The 19,146-nt window shown below is 34.2% G+C and overlaps 1 long non-coding RNA gene across 1 annotated transcript in view; it reads right to left on the minus strand.

Moving 5' to 3' along the window:
- Positions 1 to 7,871: 7,871 nt before the first annotated feature.
- The window catches only part of LOC134733757 (uncharacterized), a 32,952-nt gene continuing 21,677 nt past the window's right edge, over positions 7,872 to 19,146 (minus strand). Inside the window, exons 3-4 of the long non-coding RNA XR_010117363.1 lie at positions 9,984 to 10,089; positions 7,872 to 8,145 (exon numbers count right to left, since the gene is read on the minus strand). This is a non-coding gene — a long non-coding RNA (uncharacterized lncRNA). The remainder of the gene's footprint in view (positions 8,146 to 9,983; positions 10,090 to 19,146) is intronic.

Genomic DNA, 19,146 nt, shown 5'->3' on the forward strand with positions numbered 1-19,146 from the left:
AGGTAGTCATTTCTCCATTCCCTACTTTTGTTGACTTTGTCAAAGATCAGATGGCTATAGGTGTGCAGTTTTATTTGTGGGTTCTCTATTCTGTTCCATTGGTCTATGTATCTGTTTTTGTACCACAAGTATCATGGTGTTTTTTGCTAATGTAGCCTTATAGTAGAGTTTGAAGTTGTGTAATGTGATGCTTCAATGTTGGCTTTTTTTTTTTTTTTTTTAGCTATTCTGGTTATTTTGGCCTCTGATATGAATTTTGCTATAGTTTTTTCTAATTCTGTGAAAAGTGATATGGGTAGTTTGATAAAAATAGTGTTGATTCTACAGATTGCTTTGGGAGATTGGCCATTTTAACAGTATTGATTCTTCCAATCCATGAGCATGAAATGTTTTTCCATTTGTTTCTATCATCTATGATTTTCTTTAGGTGTTTTGTCGTACCTGGAGAGATCTTTCACCACCTTGGTTAGATGTATTCCTAGGTATTTTAGTGTTTTGTTAATATCACAAATGGGATTATACTTTTAATTTTGTTCTCAGCATGAATATCTATGTATATCTACTTTGTATTCTGAAACATTACTGAGATCTTTTATCAATTGCAAGAGCCTTTTGGCTTATTAAATTTATACCTAAGGATTTCATCTTTGGGGTGCTAATGTAAAGGGTATTGTGCTTATACTTGTAAATTCCAATTGGTCAGCACTAGGACATAAGAGAGAGTGATGCTGTGTAAGACAGCGATAAACTTTGCATCCTGCAATCTCACTATAATCATTTTATAATTTTTTGGGTTTTTTGTTGGTTCTTTTATATTCTACATAGATGATCATGTCATCTATGAATGAAGGCAACTTTATTTCTTCATTCCCAATGTATGGCTTTTGTTTATTTTTCTTGCATTGCATTAGCTATTTCTTTAAGTACAATGTTGAAAAGGAGTGGTGAGAGAGGGCATTCTTGCCTTTTTTCTGGTCTTAGTGCAAAAACTTCTAGTTTCTCACAATTAAGTATGAGGTTAATATTATTTTAATGTTTTAATTTTTCTATTTTATTGACAGATATTCTTTATCAAGTTAAGGAACTTCCTTTTAGTTCCTAGTTTATTAAGAGTTTTTTTTTTCTTTTTTAAACCAAGAGTAGATGTGGTCTTTCACATTTAAAAGAGATTTATTCTTAAGTATTTTCTATTTTTGATGGTAATTTAATTAGTATTACCTTTAAGTTTCAATTTCTAGTCTTTTTGGTAGTATATACAATATGTAAAAATACAATTGATTATTGTCTGTTGTTCTTGAATATTGTAACCTTGATAAACACAGTTGTAAGTTCTCCTTGGTTTTTGATGCTGTATCATATTTTTTCTTTTTATTTATTTATTTATTTTTAATGTTATTATTACTATACTTTAAGTTTTAGGGTACATGGGCACAATGTGCAGGTTTGTTACATATGTATACATGTGCCATGTTGGTGTGGTGCATGCATTAACTCGTCATTTAGCATTAGGTATCTCCTAATGCTATCCCTCCCCGCTCCCACCACCCCAAAACAGTCCCCGGTGTGTGATGTTCCCCTTCCTGTGTCCATGTGTTCTCATTGTTCAATTTCCACCTATGAGTGAGAACATGCAGTGTTTGGTTTTTTGTCCTTGCAACAGTTTGCTGAGAATGATGGTTTCCAGTTTCATCCATGTCCCTACAAAGGACATGAACTCATCATTTTTTATGGCCGCATAGTATTCCATGGTATATATGTGCCACATTTTCTTACTCCAGTCTATCATTGTTGGACATTTAGGTTGGTTCCAAGTCTTTGCTATTGTTAATAGTGCTGCTATAAACATACGTGTGCATGTGTCTTTATAGCAGCATGACTTATAATCATTTGGGTATATACCCAGTAATGAGATGGCTGGGTCAAATGGTATTTCTAGTTCTAGATCCCTGAGGAATCGCCACACTGACTTCCACAATGGTTGAACTAGCTTACAGTCCCACCAACAGTGTAAAAGTGTTCCTATTTTTCCACATCCTCTCCAGCACCTGTTGCTTCCTGACTTTTTAATGATGGCCATTCTAACTGGTGTGAGATGGTATCTCATTGTGGTTTTGATTTGTATTTCTCTGATGGCCAGTGATGATGAGCATTTTTTCATGTGTTTTTTGGCTGCATAAATGTCTGCTTTTGAGAAGTGTCTGTTCATATCCTTCACCTACTTTTTGATGGGGTTGTTTGTTTTTTTCTTGTAAATTTATTTGAGTTCATTGTAGATTCTGGATATTAGCCCTTTGTCAGATGAGTAGGTTGCAAAAATTTTCTCCCATTCTGTAGGTTGCCTGTTCACTGTGATGGTACTTTCTTTCGCTGTGCAGAAGCTCTTTAGTTTAACTAGATCCCATTTGTCAATTTTGGCTTTTGTTGCCATTGCTTTTGGTGTTTTAGACATGAAGTCCTTGCCCATGCCTATGTCCTGAATGGTATTGCCTAGGTGTTCTTCTAGGGTTTTTACAGTTTTAGGTCTAACATTTAAGTCTTTAATCCATCTTGAATTAATTTTTGTATAAGGTGTAAGGAAGGGATCCAGTTTCAGCTTTCTATATATGGCTAGCCAGTTTTCCCAGCACCATTTATTAAATAGGGAATCCTTTCCCCATTGCTTGTTTTTGTCAGGTTTGTCAAAGATCAGATAGTTGTAGATATGTGGCATTATTTCTGAGGGCTCTGTTCTGTTCCATTGGTCTATATCTCTGTTTTGGTAACAGTACTATGCTGTTTTGGTACCAGTACTATGCTGTTTTGGTTACTGTAGCCTTGTAGTATAGTTTGAAGTCAGGTAGCGTGATGCCTCCAGCTTTGTTCTTTTGGCTTAGGATTGACTTGGCAATGCGGGCTCTTTTTTGGTTCCATATGAACTTTAAAGTAGTTTTTTCCAGTTCTGTGAAGAAAGTCATTGGTTGCTTGATGGGGATGGCATTGAATCTATAAATTACCTTGGGCAGTATGGCCATTTTCACGATATTGATTCTTCCTACCCATGAGCATGGAATGTTCTTCCATTTGTTTGTATCCTCTTTTATTTTATTGAGCAGTGGTTTGTAGTTCTCCTTGAAGAGGTCCTTCATGTCCCTTGTAAGTTGGATTCTTAGGTATTTGATTCTCTTTGAAGCAATTGTGAATGGGAGTTCACTCATGATTTGGCTCTCTGTTTGTCTGTTATTGGTGTATAAGAATGCTTGTGATTTTTGTACATTGATTTTGTATCCTGAGACGTTGCTGAAATTGCTTATCAGCTTGAGGAGATTTTGGGCTGAGACGATGGGGTTTTCTAGATATACAATCATGTCATCTGCAAACAGGCACAATTTGACTCCCTCTTTTCCTAACTGAATATCCTTTATTTCCTTCTCCTGCCTGATTGCCCTGGCCAGAACTTCCAACACTATGTTGAATAGGAGTGGTGAGAGAGGGCATCCCTGTCTTGTGCCTGTTTTCAAAGAGAATGCTTCCAGTTTTTGTCCGTTCAGTATGATATTGGCTGTGGGTTTGTCATAGATAGCTCTTATTATTTTGAGATATGTCCCAACAGTACCTAATTTATTGAGAGTTTTTAGCATGAAAGGCTGTTGAATTTTGTCAAAGGCCTTTTCTGCATCTATTGAGATAATCATGTGGTTTTTGTCTTTGGTTCTGTTTTTATGCTGGATTACATTTATTGATTTTCGTATATTGAACCAGCCTTGCATCCCAGGGATGAAGCCCACTTGATTATGGTGGATAAGCTTTTTGATGTGCTGCTGGATTCGGTTTGCCAGTATTTTATTGAGGATTTTTGCATAGATGTTCATCAAGGATATTGGTCTAAAATTCTCTTTTTTTTGTTGTGTCTCTGCTAGGCTTTGGAATCAGGATGATGCTGGCCTCATAATGAGTTAGGGAGGATTCCCTCTTTTTCTATTGATTGGAATAGTTTCAGGAGGAATGGTACCAGCTCCTCTTTGTACCTCTGGTAGAATTCGGCTGTGAATCCATCTGGTCCTGGACTTTTTTTGGTTGGTAAGCTATTGATTATTGCCTCAATTTCAGAACCCATTATTGGTCTATTCAGAGATCCAACTTCTTCCTGGTTTAGTCTTGGGAGGATGTATGTGTCGAGGAGTTTATCCATTTCTTCTAGATTTTCTAGTTTATTTGCATAGAGGTGTTTATAGTATTCTCTGATGCTACTTTTTATTTCTGTGGGATTGGTGGTGATATCCCCTTTATCATTTTTTATTGTGTCTATTTGATTCTTCTCTCTTCATTAGTCTTGCTAGCGGTCTATCAATTTTGTTGATCTTTTCAAAAAAACAGCTCTTGGATTCATTAATTTTTTGGAGGGATTTTTGTGTCTCTATTTCCTTCAGTTATGCTCTGGTATTTTTTCAATCCACAAATAAAAACAATGTTATTTCTACCTTTCACACTTGATGCCTGCTACTTATTTTCTTGATTACTTCACTAGCTAGTACCTCTACTACAAAGCTGAATAGAAATGCTGAGAAGCTAGAATCCTTGTCTTAATTCTGATGTTAGGAAGAAAATATTTTATTTTTTATTCTTAAGTATATTTTTATCTGTAGGCCTTTCTTAGATGTTCATCATCAGATCAAGACATGCTCTTCTACTATCAATTTGCTAAGATTTTTATTAGAAATGTATTTTGGATGCTATGTAATAATTATATACATTAAGATAAATAGGTATGTTTTTAGATTTTTATATAATGAAGTACATTGTAATTTTGTAATGATAAACCAATCCCACACTATTCAGATAAAACCATGTATCTCCTGATGTATCATTCTTTTAAAATATTCTGGCACTTTCCAACTGGCAAATACTAGCAGTCTTGGTCTACCTGGATGCTCAGGTCTCTCTAACTCAGGCAGTTTGGCAGACTTGCTTGAATCTACCATCATGACTTGGAAACTGGGTCAATGCAGTGAGTTGATAAGGCTCAAGTCCTTTGCTTCCATACTTTGAAGATTTCTCTCCTTTGTTGTCTCAAATTCTGTTTCTTGAGAACTGACATTTATTTTCTTTTTTCCGTATTTGGTTGTTTCAAATTGGAGGCCAAATATTGTCCCTGCTATCTCATTCTAACCAGAAACATATTTTTCACAATCCATTCTTTAATCTCAGAACTACATCTTTAGAAATTCCCCTAGTGACCCTCAGTTGGAAATTAATATAATTTTTTTGTCTCCCCCTTGAATTGATAGTTTTGGTGGATATAGAATTCAATGTTAACATCTATTTCTCAAAGCATGTTGAGAATATTCCTTCCCTTTTTTAAACTTTCATTGCAGCTTTTGTGAAGTATTCTGTAAGTCTATTTATTATTCTTTAAGTGATCTATCTTATCTTTTTTATGCTTTTAAGTTGTTCTCCTTTTTAGATAACCTGATTTTAATTTTATTGGTCTAATTTGTAGTCCTTTATGTTTATACTGTTCAGAATATTATCGTTTTCTTAACTATATGTATGTTTTAAATTCTCTAAGTTTTTTTTAACGTTTCAATTTTTCTCTTCACTTTTAAAAAAGGACATATTTCCAATTAACTGCTCATAAAAAAAGCAAATATTTGTTTCAGTCTTGTATCATTGCCCTTCATCTTCCCTTACGTTGATATTACCTAGAATATTAGTTCCAGGTTATTTTATCTATTATTTCTGTCTTATAAATTTACCTTATGTTGAATGAGTGTTTTTCTTTCCACATGTAAAATACTTTATCAAGATGTGTGATCACATTGATTTCACATGCCCCCTACAGAATTTATAATTTTTTCTCTTATTGATTTGAATTTTCAATCAAATCTACCCTATAGCCTCATTGTTATATTTTATACCCTAATTTTTTCCTATCGTATTTTTCAATTCCTACTTTATTTCTTTATTTCTAATAAATATTGTGTGATATTTAATTTTATGTGAAAATTTGACTGGGACATGGGGTTCCCAGAGATGTTATGAGACATTATTCTGGCTGTATCTGTGAAGGTGTTTCTTAATGAGAATAATATTTGAATCAAAAGACAGTAAAGCAGATTGCCTTCCCCAACATGGGTAGGCCTCATTTAATCTATTGATGGCCTCAACAATAGGTTGAGTAAGGAAGAATTCGCTCTCTTTGCCTGACTGTCCTTGAGATGAGAGTCTTCTCTTGCCTTTGGACTAAGACTCAGACTGGAACTTATGCTTTCAGTGCTCCTTAATCTCAGGGCATCAGACCCAGATAAAACTATACTGTTTTTTATTTTTGGCTCTGCAGCTTTCTGACTCCACATCTTGAGACTTCTCAGCCTCCATAACTACATGAGCTAATTTCTTACAATACATTTCTTTCTGTATATATGTGTATATAAATATAGATCCATTTCTCCTGGGAACCTGAAGACATGTTGCTTTTATTTTTGTATCTGCTGTTCATGTGGGTCTGATTCTGCTATATTCATTTTTACTATCATTCATGGTACTTTGTTTCTTTATGCTTCAGAGACTGATGTTTAGGAAATTTAATTCTAAATAAAATTATTAAATTTTTAAAATAATTTTCTCTAAAAATATTTTTAAATTTTTTGTTTGCCAGTTTTCTGAATGATGACAAAGCAGTAATTTTAAAATTTAAATTATATAGCCATTGTGGAGCTGTTTAGAACATGGTGATAGTGTAAATTAGGTCCTCAAATTCACATGAAGGTAAGATTGCTATTAGAATTTTGTGTGTGTGAGTGTGTGTGTGTATGACACACACACTCAGAATTTAAAGAAAAACTGAGTAAAAGTTGTATTTTCTTCTGTAGAAGAATTATATTTTCCTTACATTTGTTAATCCTGGTTTTATACATACTCTCTGATAAGATCTACTATTCTACATGGTCTCAAATTTTGTCTTCTATTTGTAAGCTGTAGGTATTTTAGAGACTGACAGATGACCCGGAAACAGCATCAACTCCAATGTTTGAAAATCATTTTTAATTTATGATTTCCCATAGTTTCTGGACTCTGACTTTTCTTCGTACTTTTCTGCTCATGAATTCATATAAAAAGTTGTTATTGCTATTTTAATTGTCAAGCGTTTTCAGATATGTTGTACCAGGAGGTTGCTAATGAATATACTAGAAAACAAGTTACCAGAAAAGTAAGGCCAATGACATAAAATTCTTAAGAAGTAAGAAAAAGGCCTGTACTATCCATTTGCTAAATGTTGCAAAAAAATCAATAGCCTAAGAAAACATAATACGTCTACACATATTGAGCTCATTTTAACGTTTACATAAAGTTTAGAATTAACTGGTCTTAATAGTTATTAAGAAGCTCCTTTTATGTGTTAAATATGTATTTTTTGTATTAGATTTTGTGTAAGAAATTATTACGGAAATACTAACATAATCTGTCTCAGAATAGCTAGAAACAAACAAATGAATAAATGTGATGGGTTTAAATAAAATATTTGGGAGGTTGCAGATAATTGATTTATCTTTGAAAAAGGTTGAAAAAAATCTTAGTGAGATTTGAGAAGACAAATAAAAGTTACTGCAACAATAACAACATTATCTGACTGTGGAGGAAAAAAATAATGCCTCTAATCTCTCTCCTACCAGTAGGGGAAGGGTGGTAAATGAAGAAAGGCCTGGAAAAGAAAGAATGAACTATGAAAGAGTATAATGCATCTGGACGGTCCCTAAGGAGGTTTAAGAATCTTCCTTTTTTCAATGACTTGTCTGTATTGCCTTTGATAGTAAATCACAGTTGCTTTTTAATAAAAGTTTATATTAAATTCTCTACTGAGCACTTCTTAAATGACAAAAGCAAGTGGCAGCATATACTCTCTAGACAGGTGATGTCTTTATTTGTGGAAAAATGTAATTTTTGTAATAATGGCTGTGTAACCACTCTTCACCAAGCTAAAAGCAGAAGTTTTACACATGTGCCTCATCTTATTGCCTAGTAGCTGCCTAGTTTATTTTATGGTAGCAGCTCTTGGGTGTTAATCAAATCTGAAGTTCTCAATGCCCCTGGTACCAACAGTAGCCCGTATTAGGTGCTTATATGTATTTGTTGTAAGATTGGATAACTGAAATGTCCTTTGGCTTAGACCTGAGAAATGAAAGAAAAAAATATGTAAAATAAAAACATTACTATTTTCAATTCTTCAAAGATAAATCAGTAAATAAATTATAAGACCACTAAAATGTATTCCTATTATATGAAACCTACCAGTTATTTAAAATTGCTCCTCCATTCTACATTTACTACTTCTTAAGCATAAGAAAAGTCAATAATATCCTTTGAGAATTACTCACAAATGCTTAATATTAAATGTATAGAAAACTTTATTTCTGTGTAAATATAATCTTATAATATTTAAAAAATAAAGTCAAATAATATGTTATATATGAAAAACACTATATGCCTTTGCTTTTTTGGCCCACACTTTAGAAGGTACTAGAAAAACACTTAGAAAGTCACTGCATTAAATGTTTTCTTTTTTTTTTTTTTTTTAAGACAGAGTCTCGCTCTGTCACCCAGGCTGGAGTGCAGTGGCGCAATCTCGGCTCACTGCGAGCTCCGCCTCCCGGGTTCACACCATTCTCTTGCCTCAGCCTCCCAAGTAGCCGGGACTACAGGCGCTGGCCACAACCCCAGCTAATTTTTTGTATTTTTAGTAGAGATGGGGTTTCACCGTGTTAACCAAGATGGTCTCGATCTCCTGACCTCGTGATCCGCCCACCTCAGCCTCCCAAAGTGCTGGGATTACAGGTGTGAGTCACCGTGCCCAGCCTAATGTTTTCTTACCTATTAGAAATGTGTGGATTTGGAAATAATCCAAAATTTTAATTAAATTTATTTTAATTTCTAGGCAAAAAATGTTTAAATTGTGTATCTCCTCATTTTTAATTATCACTGGAGATTGACTTAAAATAAGCTTAGTAACAACTTTGTCTGTAATACATAATTCCAAATTTAAAAAATATCTACCCATGTGTGTCTAATGTGAATGGACCCTTTATGCCATAATTTAAACAATTTTTTATCTCTAAGAACTGTTACACTCATAACTGTAGCATGCAAAGAAAAGGCCAATTTGTGTCATTTGATAAAAGCAAAACAAGTATTTAAATTATGGATATAATATTTTTCACATAAGAATTTTAATATACCATAGTTCAATTGTTACTACTTCTCTCTCAACATTCTACATGCTTGAAATTTGTTTAATCTTCACAAATGGCACTATAAAATGTGCATAGCTGTACATGTACCTTATCTTACTGCCTAGTAGTTGCTTTAGTAGTAATTATTAGTATTTGCCTTATTTTACTGCCTAGTAGCTGCCTTAAAAGTTATTACTATTTTTTACATGAAGAATCTCAGCGCCCATAAGCATTGTGTAGGCATAATCGGAATAATGTGAATTTGAGGTGCCTTTCACATGTTTAACAACACAAAGGGACAATATTGTTTAATACATAGATATTGAACAACACCTTTTTTCAGGATAAGTTGATGTAATATGTTCACTATATGTTCCATGAGAAGCAATTTATAGTCCCAACTATTCTCTTAAAACCAAACTAGAGATACCATAATTAGTAGGTGCATCCAATGTCATCTACGAAGGAGGAATTTCTTCTCCAGTTCTAGAGTACGTGTTTGAATATCCAATGACCTGTTACATAAACTTTATAACTAAATATAAGTCAAATTAGTGGGCTGTTGCTCAACCCTTGGGATTCAAGTCAATTGTCTCTTATGACACATGGAGGCAAAAAGCAATGTAATTGTTTTTCAGTTTCAAAAATGTGCTATAAATGTAGTGAACAAACACTTCAGTTTGCCCAGAAAAGTCTCAATTTATGCCTGCTTCAATGAAGTACCATAAGTGTCCCAGTTTGGATGATAAACTAGGTGGTTAACGCTACTCATAAACTCACTTCTGATAGTGTAGTTGTTATCATACTGGCTTTTATTTGGAGGAGAAAAGTACTGCAAGATCAACACATGTTTCCTCAGATGTAGGAGGTGTCCTGAAATGGCAATCTGCAGAAAATTGAAGGGTAAAAACATAGAAGTTTGAAAATGGTGACCAAAATTAATAAAGGGATGTATGATCTCCTAAATACCCCATACAATGTTCTTGAAGTAAAATTTCACAGAACTGACCAACTATATAGGCAGGCACTATTGTTTACAAATTGATTCACAAATTGTAAATGGCAATGGATGAATGAGCTCTCAGAGCATTTCACAGTGCTAAGATTAAAATACATGCTACTTCTCTGATTGCTGTAAACAGTAGTCTTTATTTTATTGCAGATCTTTAACACTACTATTCCAGAAATGACAGTTTTAAAAGTGTGATAAAAATGAAATTTCAATACACTGTCAATCGTCCTGATTCCATATTGACTGAAGAAGAATAAAACCCACTTCTCAAGAATTTGCTTATTGTATGCTCATGTCTTATAATTATTGTCTCATTGATTCTGCCAAAAGAGAGTTAATTGAATTTTAAGCATATTGAAATGATGTTTTTATTCTGACAGTATCTTGATTCCTTACAAATAAATTTAGAGCATAAACAAGAATATATAATATTAGTTATTATCATACTTCCCATGAAATATGAATATTTGATTACCTCTGTGAATTAGATGATTTATACAACATATGTATTGATTGAGATTAAAAATTAGACTGCTTAAATCTATTACCTGTTTTCTTATTCCTTATCAACATTACTGATCATAATTTCTGGTGTTGAAATACTACTTAGAAAATTTTTAAAATGCAGTCACTTTAAAATCCTATGCTTGAGGATAGGAATATGTTCTAAGAAATTCATTGTTAAGAGATTTTTATCTCTGTGTGAACATCATAGGATGTACTTGCACAAACCTAGATGGTGTAGCCTACTGCACTCCTAAGATATATGAATAGCTTACTTCTCCTAGTTTGTAACCCTGTACATTATGTTACTATATTGACTACTGTGAGCAGTTGTAGTAAGACGATGGTATTTACCATTGTGTATATAAGCATAGAAAAGGTCCAATAAAAACATAGTATTATAACTTTATGAAACCACAGTCCTATACGCAGTCCATCATTGACTGAAACATTCTTATACAGTGCACGGCTGTAGCACACTTATAATAAAAATATTGTGATTAATATTAACATAATTTTTTTAATGTTTTTGGCTTTAATTACTACAATATCACTTGACTTATTTTTCTATATACTCTTATGTCAAGGCTAGCCTGTTAATTAAACAGTTTTAAGTTCCAGAAAAACTGCAAATGCAAATTCTATCATTTTATTCACTAAATTATCAAATAATTTATTCCAATAACACATTTACTTGATCTTCTCTTTAGATGACATTATAGTTATTAAGGTTAAGGTGTGCATTAAGTTTCTATTTTATAATTATAAACATATTTAATCTACTGATGTATTTTAAACAATACAAATTATACTAATATTAATTGCTTCTGAAAGACTCTAATAACATATTCTCATCATTACATTTACAAAATACTTTGCTAAATTTATTTTTTTATAATACATATACATACACACACATGCTGTGAAATTTTGGCAATGTAAAAGTATAAAGACAGAAATTAAACTGTCCTATAATGCCATTTATTCATAAATAACTAACAAACATTTGCATGTTTTCTGTCACTGTTTTTTCGTAACTGTTGATGTATTTTATACTGTAGACCTTTTGTGTGATAGCTTTTCTGTGATCATATGTTTTTTTAAGTAGATGTCAATGTCTCTAGTGTCTTATAATTAGGAGCCTATGTCATAGACAATAAGGGTGGTATTTCTACACAGTTTTTCCTCTATCAATAAGCCTGCCACTTATTGAACTTGAACCTGAGCTCATTTTCCATTTTGACATGCCAATTACGAGCCTAAAACAAGTAACTGTAAATAATACCATTTAACATTTAGAACAGTACAGAGTACAGCTCTCCAAATGAGTTTAGGAATACTTAGAGCCAGACTTGTTTGTGACAATGTAAGTTGATACTATTGACATTTAGGATGTGAACTCAGACGAGCTAAACATCCTGCAATGTTCTGGTTATTTCCTACCAAAAAGACATACTGCTAACATTGAGACACAGATGGGCATTTAAGAACAAATGTTTTTACTTAAAAACAAAGCAAAAACTTGCCTTGCTCAAGATATAAGAATATATTCCTAGGAAAATATATGTTGGCTCTAAGTATCTTTCCTCTTTTGGATGGTGTTTCAAATTATTTCTCAGCTATGCTTCATGGATCATGATTGGAGTTATGACATTTTTCCTAACTGCAAAGAAGGAGAAACATTTCTCCTCCATTTTCTTGTTGGCTTCGATGTTGTCAGTGGATGCAAGGAACAGACGTAAAACAACTGATTTTTTTTTTTTTTTAACCAGAAGCTTTAATCTCTACCAGAGAAATCTTTTTAATACATGAGAAAAAGTAAGTGGAAAAAATGGCACAATAATTACTCTGAAGAGTGGGGATAGAGTGCCAGGCATATTGGAAATAATAGGCTATATTCAGGGAAGGGTCATGCCATTCGTTACGAAAGAAAAGGATGGATGTTACTGCCAGTAAATGATGATAACAGGGAATTATATTACTCCTGCTTATTCATGCTATTTTCTCAAACTCAAATCTCTCTACCAAAATCTAGGCTGTTATATGCAACTACGTTATTAACTTTTCTATTTGAATGGCTATTTTATTACCTAAATATTAATAAATCAATAGCTGACTTTTTGACTATCACCCCCTATCAGGGAACCTGCCCTGATATTCACGTAGGTTCTTTTCTATTTTCCTTAAGCATTGGCCAGCTTGAGAAATAAAGGGACTGAGTACAAAAGAGAGAAATTTTAAAGCTGGGCATTCAGGGGAGACATCACATGTCGGTAGGTTCCGTGATGCCCCACAAGCCACAAAAACCAGCAAGTTTTTATTAGGGATTTTCAAAAGGGGAGGGAGTGTGCAAATCGTTGTGGGTCATAGACATCAAGTACTTTACAAAGTAATAGAATATCACAAGGCAAGTGGAGGCCGGGCGAGATCACAGGACCACAGGACCGGGGCGAAATTAAAATTGCTAATGAAGTTTTGGGCACCACTGTCATTGATAACATCTTATCAGGAGACAGGGTTTTGAGAGCTACCGGTCTGACCAAAATTATTAGGCGGGAATTTCCTCTTCCTAATGAGCCTGGGAGCGCTATGAGAGACTGGGGTCTATTTCAACCCTACAACCTTGACCATAAAAGACAGGCACACCTGGTGCGGGGGCGTTTATAGGCCTTTACCTCCAGGCACGTATTCTTTTTCCCAGGGATGTTCCTTGCTGAGAAAAATAATTCAGTGATATTTCTCCCATTTGCTTTTGAAAGAAGAGAAATATGGTTCTGTCCTGCCCAGCTCACCGGCTATTAGAGTTTAAGGTTATCTCTCTTATTCCCTGAACAATTGCTGTTATCCTGTTCTTTTTTCAAGGTGCCCAGATTTCATATTGCTCAAACACACATGCTGTACAATTTGTGCAGTTAATGCAGTTATTATAGGGTCCTGAGGCGACATACATACACCTCAGCTGACAGGATTAAGAGATTAAAGTAAAGACAGGCATAGGAAATCACAAGGGTATTGACTGGGGAAGTGATAAGTGTCCATGAAATCTTTACAATTTATGTTTAGAGATTGCAGTAAAGACAGGCATAAGAAATTATAAAAGTATTAATTTGGGGAACTAATAAATGTCCATGAAATCTTCACAATCCACGTTCTTCTGCCATGGCTTCAGCCGGTCCCTCTGTTTGGGGTCCCTGACTTCCTGCAACAACCCCCAAACCTGCTCCATCCACAGGCCCCACCTCAGTTTACTAAAACTGCCTTTACAGTTGTATAGATTAAGAACAATGGAGCCATTCTTGACTCCCTTTGCAATCCATGTTCAGTCCATCAGGAAATTGTATTGAGTTTGTTTTTAAGAACATAAACAAAATATGACCCTTCTTTATCTCTTCCACTGTGATAATCCTGGAACAAACCACCATAAATTATTACTTGGATTACTGTAATAAGCTGCCAATTAATTAATGCTCTTTGTTTTAATTCTTACCCCAGAAAACTTGATTCTATTGCAGATGGTCTTTGAAAAATAAATGTGATATTGTCATTCCGCTCAAAATGTTGCAATGTTTTTTTGTGTCACGAAGAGTAAATACCAGATCTTGTGATTGTCTTCTCTGAGACCTGTCTTGGTAATTTCCCCTTTCACTCTCTTCTGAGCACATTGGTATCCTTACTCCTCCCCCAGTACTGCAGGCACACTTTCACCTTACGATGTATGCACTAGAAATATTCCTGGAACACACTTAGACTTTATATTTTGATGAATAACTTCTTCATCTCTTTCAAGTCTTTACTCACATGTTATACTTTCATTGAAGGTTATAACTGATCACATTAGGGGTATTACTCTTTACTTATACTTCTGATTTATATTACTTTTTATTTTATTAATGTAGTTGTACTTCTTTCTTTTACTTATATAGTTATCTTTTATAACAAGGTACTTTATTCAGTGATATAGCCTAAGTGCCTAGACAGGGTTCTACACAGGACAGGAGCTCAGAAAATAATTGTTGAATGGGTGAATGAATATGAACTTGAGAGGGAAGGTTATCCACAGAGAGTGATTTAATGGCTGCTTTTCAATCTTCGACATGTTTTTTACCTCAGAGCTTTTGACATAGTTAGTCTTGCCCTCTACTTGGAAATATTTCTCCATATAATCAAGGTTTCTCTCCCACCACTTTGGAAACTCCACTTAAATATGTTTCTTGCCTTTAAAATGTTGAAGAACTTCACTTCTTATTACTGAACATGCTCCGCAATCACTCTGGATGCTTTCTAAAAATAATCGTATGCATTTTAATATAATTATATGGTAAGTATTCTCACATATACATCTCTATTGACATATGTGAAATTACAGAGTCTTGCAAGTTGCAGCTGTAACTGTAGCTGGATATCTTCATTTAAATTTTGTTGTCTTTTTAATCTCCATACTGCTAACCAGTTCTCTCTTTTTATTTTATCCTATACAGAGAAGCCATAATCATATATTTAACATGTAAATTAACTTTTGTTACTTTCATCATACATATACAACAAAGAATGGCTTTTATACTCAGCTACGTCCTCCATGATTGGCCTATACCTACCTCTCTAAACGTATTTTCTACAAATCTGATTCTTACTAAATCTGCTTAAGCCACAATGGCTTTTTCAATATCCTCATCTCAGAGTTGTTTCAGTTATTGTTCTTATGTCTTACTGTCCCCATAATTTATCCTAGTACCTATTCACATGATACTTTCCTAAATGTTTCCTGCCTACCTAAAATTACATCAACTTCTGTTTTTCTCAGCCAGCACTAACAAAGTTGAAAATAATACCACATTTTTGTTAATGTGATTGTTTACCCCAATTTTCTGTTTTCTCATCAGGCTTCATGTGGGTAAGGATCATGGCTGTTGCATTTTTCTATTAAAAAAAAGTTTGGTAAAGGCCAGGCATGGTGGCTAATGCCCGTAATCCCAGCATGTTGGGAGGCCGAGGTGGACAGATCACCTGAGGTCTGGAGTTCAAGACCACCCTGACCAATATGGAGAAACTCCGTCTCTACTAAAAATACAAAAATTAGCCAGGCATGGTTGCTCATGCCTCCAATACCAGCTACTCAGTAGGCTGAGGCAGGAGAATCACTCGAACCCGGGAGGCAGAGGTTGTGGTGAGCTGAGATGGCACCATTGCACTCCAGCCTGGGCAACAAGAACAAAACTCCGTCTCAAAAAAATAAAAAAGAAAAAAAAATTGGCAGCCATTATCCTAATTCACTTATAAGACAGAACATGCAGTATTTGGTTTTCTTTTCTTATAAGTGACAGCTAAACTTGCATATGTTTGGACATAAAGAAAAAGAGAAGAACAATAGACGCCAGAACCTACTTGAGTTTGCAGGGTGGGAAGAGAGTGAGGGTTAAAAACCCTTCTATCAGGTACAATGCTTACTACATGGGTGATGAAGTCATTTGTGCACCAAACTCCAGAGAAATGCAATTTACCCATGTAACAAACCTGAGTACCTGCGTATGTACCCGCAGAACCCACAATAAAAGTTGAAAAAGAAAAACTATATAAAATATATATTCACAGTTTTCTTAAGTCTTATGTATATGTATTTACATATACATAAAAAATATATATGACTATATATAGTCTTCTTAAGTCTTATGTGTATATATAGTATATACATAAAGTACATATCTATTGTGTATATACACATAAAGTGTATATATATATTTTATACATATACACATAGTGTATATATATATTTTATACATATACACATAGTGTATATATATATTTTATACATATACACATAGTGTATATATATATTTTATACATATACACATAGTGTATATATATATTTTATACATATACACATAGTGTATATATATATTTTATACATATACACATAGTGTATATATATATTTTATACATATACACATAGTGTATATATATATTTTATACATATACACATGAAGTGTATATATATATTTTATACATATACACATGAAGTGTATATATATATTTTATACATATACACATGAAGTGTATATATATATTTTATACATATACACATGAAGTGTATATATATATTTTATACATATACACATGAAGTGTATATATATATTTTATACATATACACATGAAGTGTATATATATATTTTATACATATACACATGAAGTGTATATATATATTTTATACATATACACATGAAGTGTATATATATATTTTATACATATACACATGAAGTGTATATATATATTTTATACATATACACATGAAGTGTATATATATTTTATATATATACATGAAGTGTATATATATACATAAAGTGTATAGGTATTTTATATATATACATAAAGTGTATAGGTATTTTATATATACATAAAGTGTATAGGTATTTTATATATATACATAAAGTGTATAGGTATTTTATATATATACATAAAGTGTATAGGTATTTTATATATATACATAAAGCGTATAGGTATTTTATATATATACATAAAGCGTATAGGTATTTTATATATATACATAAAGTGTATAGGTATTTTATATACATAAAGTCTGTATTTTATATATATACATAGAGTGTATATGTATTTTATATATATACATAGAGTGTATATGTATTTTATATATATACATAGAGTGTATATGTATTTATTCTCATATAAAATAAAGAACGCTTAAGAAGAGGATGGAATGACATAAGACGGTAGATAAACAGGTATGTCAAGGGTCTCCAAGATCACCTTCAGGCTTAATGATTCACTAGAGGCACTCAGGAAAGTTGTTATACTCATGTTTACATTTTTAAGAGTGAACGAATACAGATTACAATCAGCAAAAGGAAGAGGTCTGTGGGACCAGGTCCAAGTAAAACCAGACTCAAGCTTTTAGGTGTCTTCTGTTGGTAGAGTTTCAAGGACCTGTTTAGATCTCTCAGCAACAACTTGTGACAACACATGGAAAGCTAAAGTGTTATCAATCTAAGAAACTCATGCAGCTTTAGGGGTCCAAAGTTTAAATTGGAGGCTGACATGTTTTGACTATGTTCCCGCCCAAATCTCATCTTGAATTGTAATTCCCATAATCCCCACATATAGTGGGAGGGATCTAGTCTGAGGCAATTGAATCATGGGGCTAGTTACCCCCATGCTGCTCTTCTTGTGATAGAGAGTGAGGTGCTTTTATAAGGTTACCCCCAAATTTGGAAGCAACTTTGGACTTGGGTAACAGGCAGAGCTTGGAAGTTTAGAGGGCTCAGAAGAAGACAGAAAAATGTGGAAAAGTTTGGAACTTCCTAGAGGCTTAATGAACAGCTTGGACCACAATGCTGATACTGATATGGACAATGAAGTCCAAACTGAGGTGGTCTCAGACAGATATGAGGAATTTTTTGGGAACTGAAGTAAAGATCATTCTTACTATGTGAAGAGACTGGTGGCATTTTATTCCTGCCCTAGCTATCTGTGGCACTTTGAACTTGAGATAATTTATGGGATTTGGCAGAAGAAATTTCTAAGTGGCAAAGCATTCAAGAGAAAACAGAGCATAAAAGTTTGAAAAATTTGCAGCCTGACAATGGGATAGAAAAGAAAACCCACTTTCTGGGTAGAAATTCAAGGCTGCTGCAGAAATTTGCATAAGTAACATGGAGCTGAATGTTAATCACCAAGACAATGGGGAAAATGTCCCCAGGGCATATCAGATACCTTCACAATAGCCCCTTCCATTACAGGCTCAGAGGCCTATGAGGAAAAAATGGTTTCCTGGGCTGGGCCCAGGGCCCCCCTGCTGTTGCAACCCAGAGACTTGGTGCCCCATGTCCCAGCCACTCCAGCCACTCAAGCCATGGCTAAAAGGGGTAAAGGTACAACTCAGGCTGTGGCTTTAGAGGGTTCAAGTCCCAAGCCTTGGCAGCTTTCACATGGTGTTGAGCATGCAGATACACAGAAGTCAAGAATTGATGTTTGGGAACCTCTACCTAGATTTCAAAGGATGTATGGAAATGCCTGGATGTCAATGCAGATGTTTGCTACAGGGATGAAGCCCTCATGGAGAACCTCTGTGACAGCAGTGGAGAAAGAAAATGTGGGGTCATAACCCCAGACAGAGTTAGGTCATAATCCCTGACAGAGTCTCCACTTGCATGGCCTTGTGGAGCTGTGAGAAGAGAGACATCATCCTCCAAAACCCAGAACAGTAGATCCACCAACAGCTGGCACTGTGCACCTGGAAAAGCCTCAGGTACTCAATGCCAGCTTGTGAAAGTAACTGGGAGTGGGGCTGTACCCTGCAAAACCACAAGGGAGCCAAAGCTCAAGGCCATAGGAGCCCACCTCTAGCATTCACCAGACCTGAATATGAGACGTGGAATCAAAGAAGATTATTTTGGAACTTTAAGGTTTAATGACTAC

This window comes from Symphalangus syndactylus, chromosome 12 (assembly GCF_028878055.3).
Source record: "Symphalangus syndactylus isolate Jambi chromosome 12, NHGRI_mSymSyn1-v2.1_pri, whole genome shotgun sequence".
NCBI lineage: Eukaryota > Metazoa > Chordata > Mammalia > Primates > Hylobatidae > Symphalangus > Symphalangus syndactylus.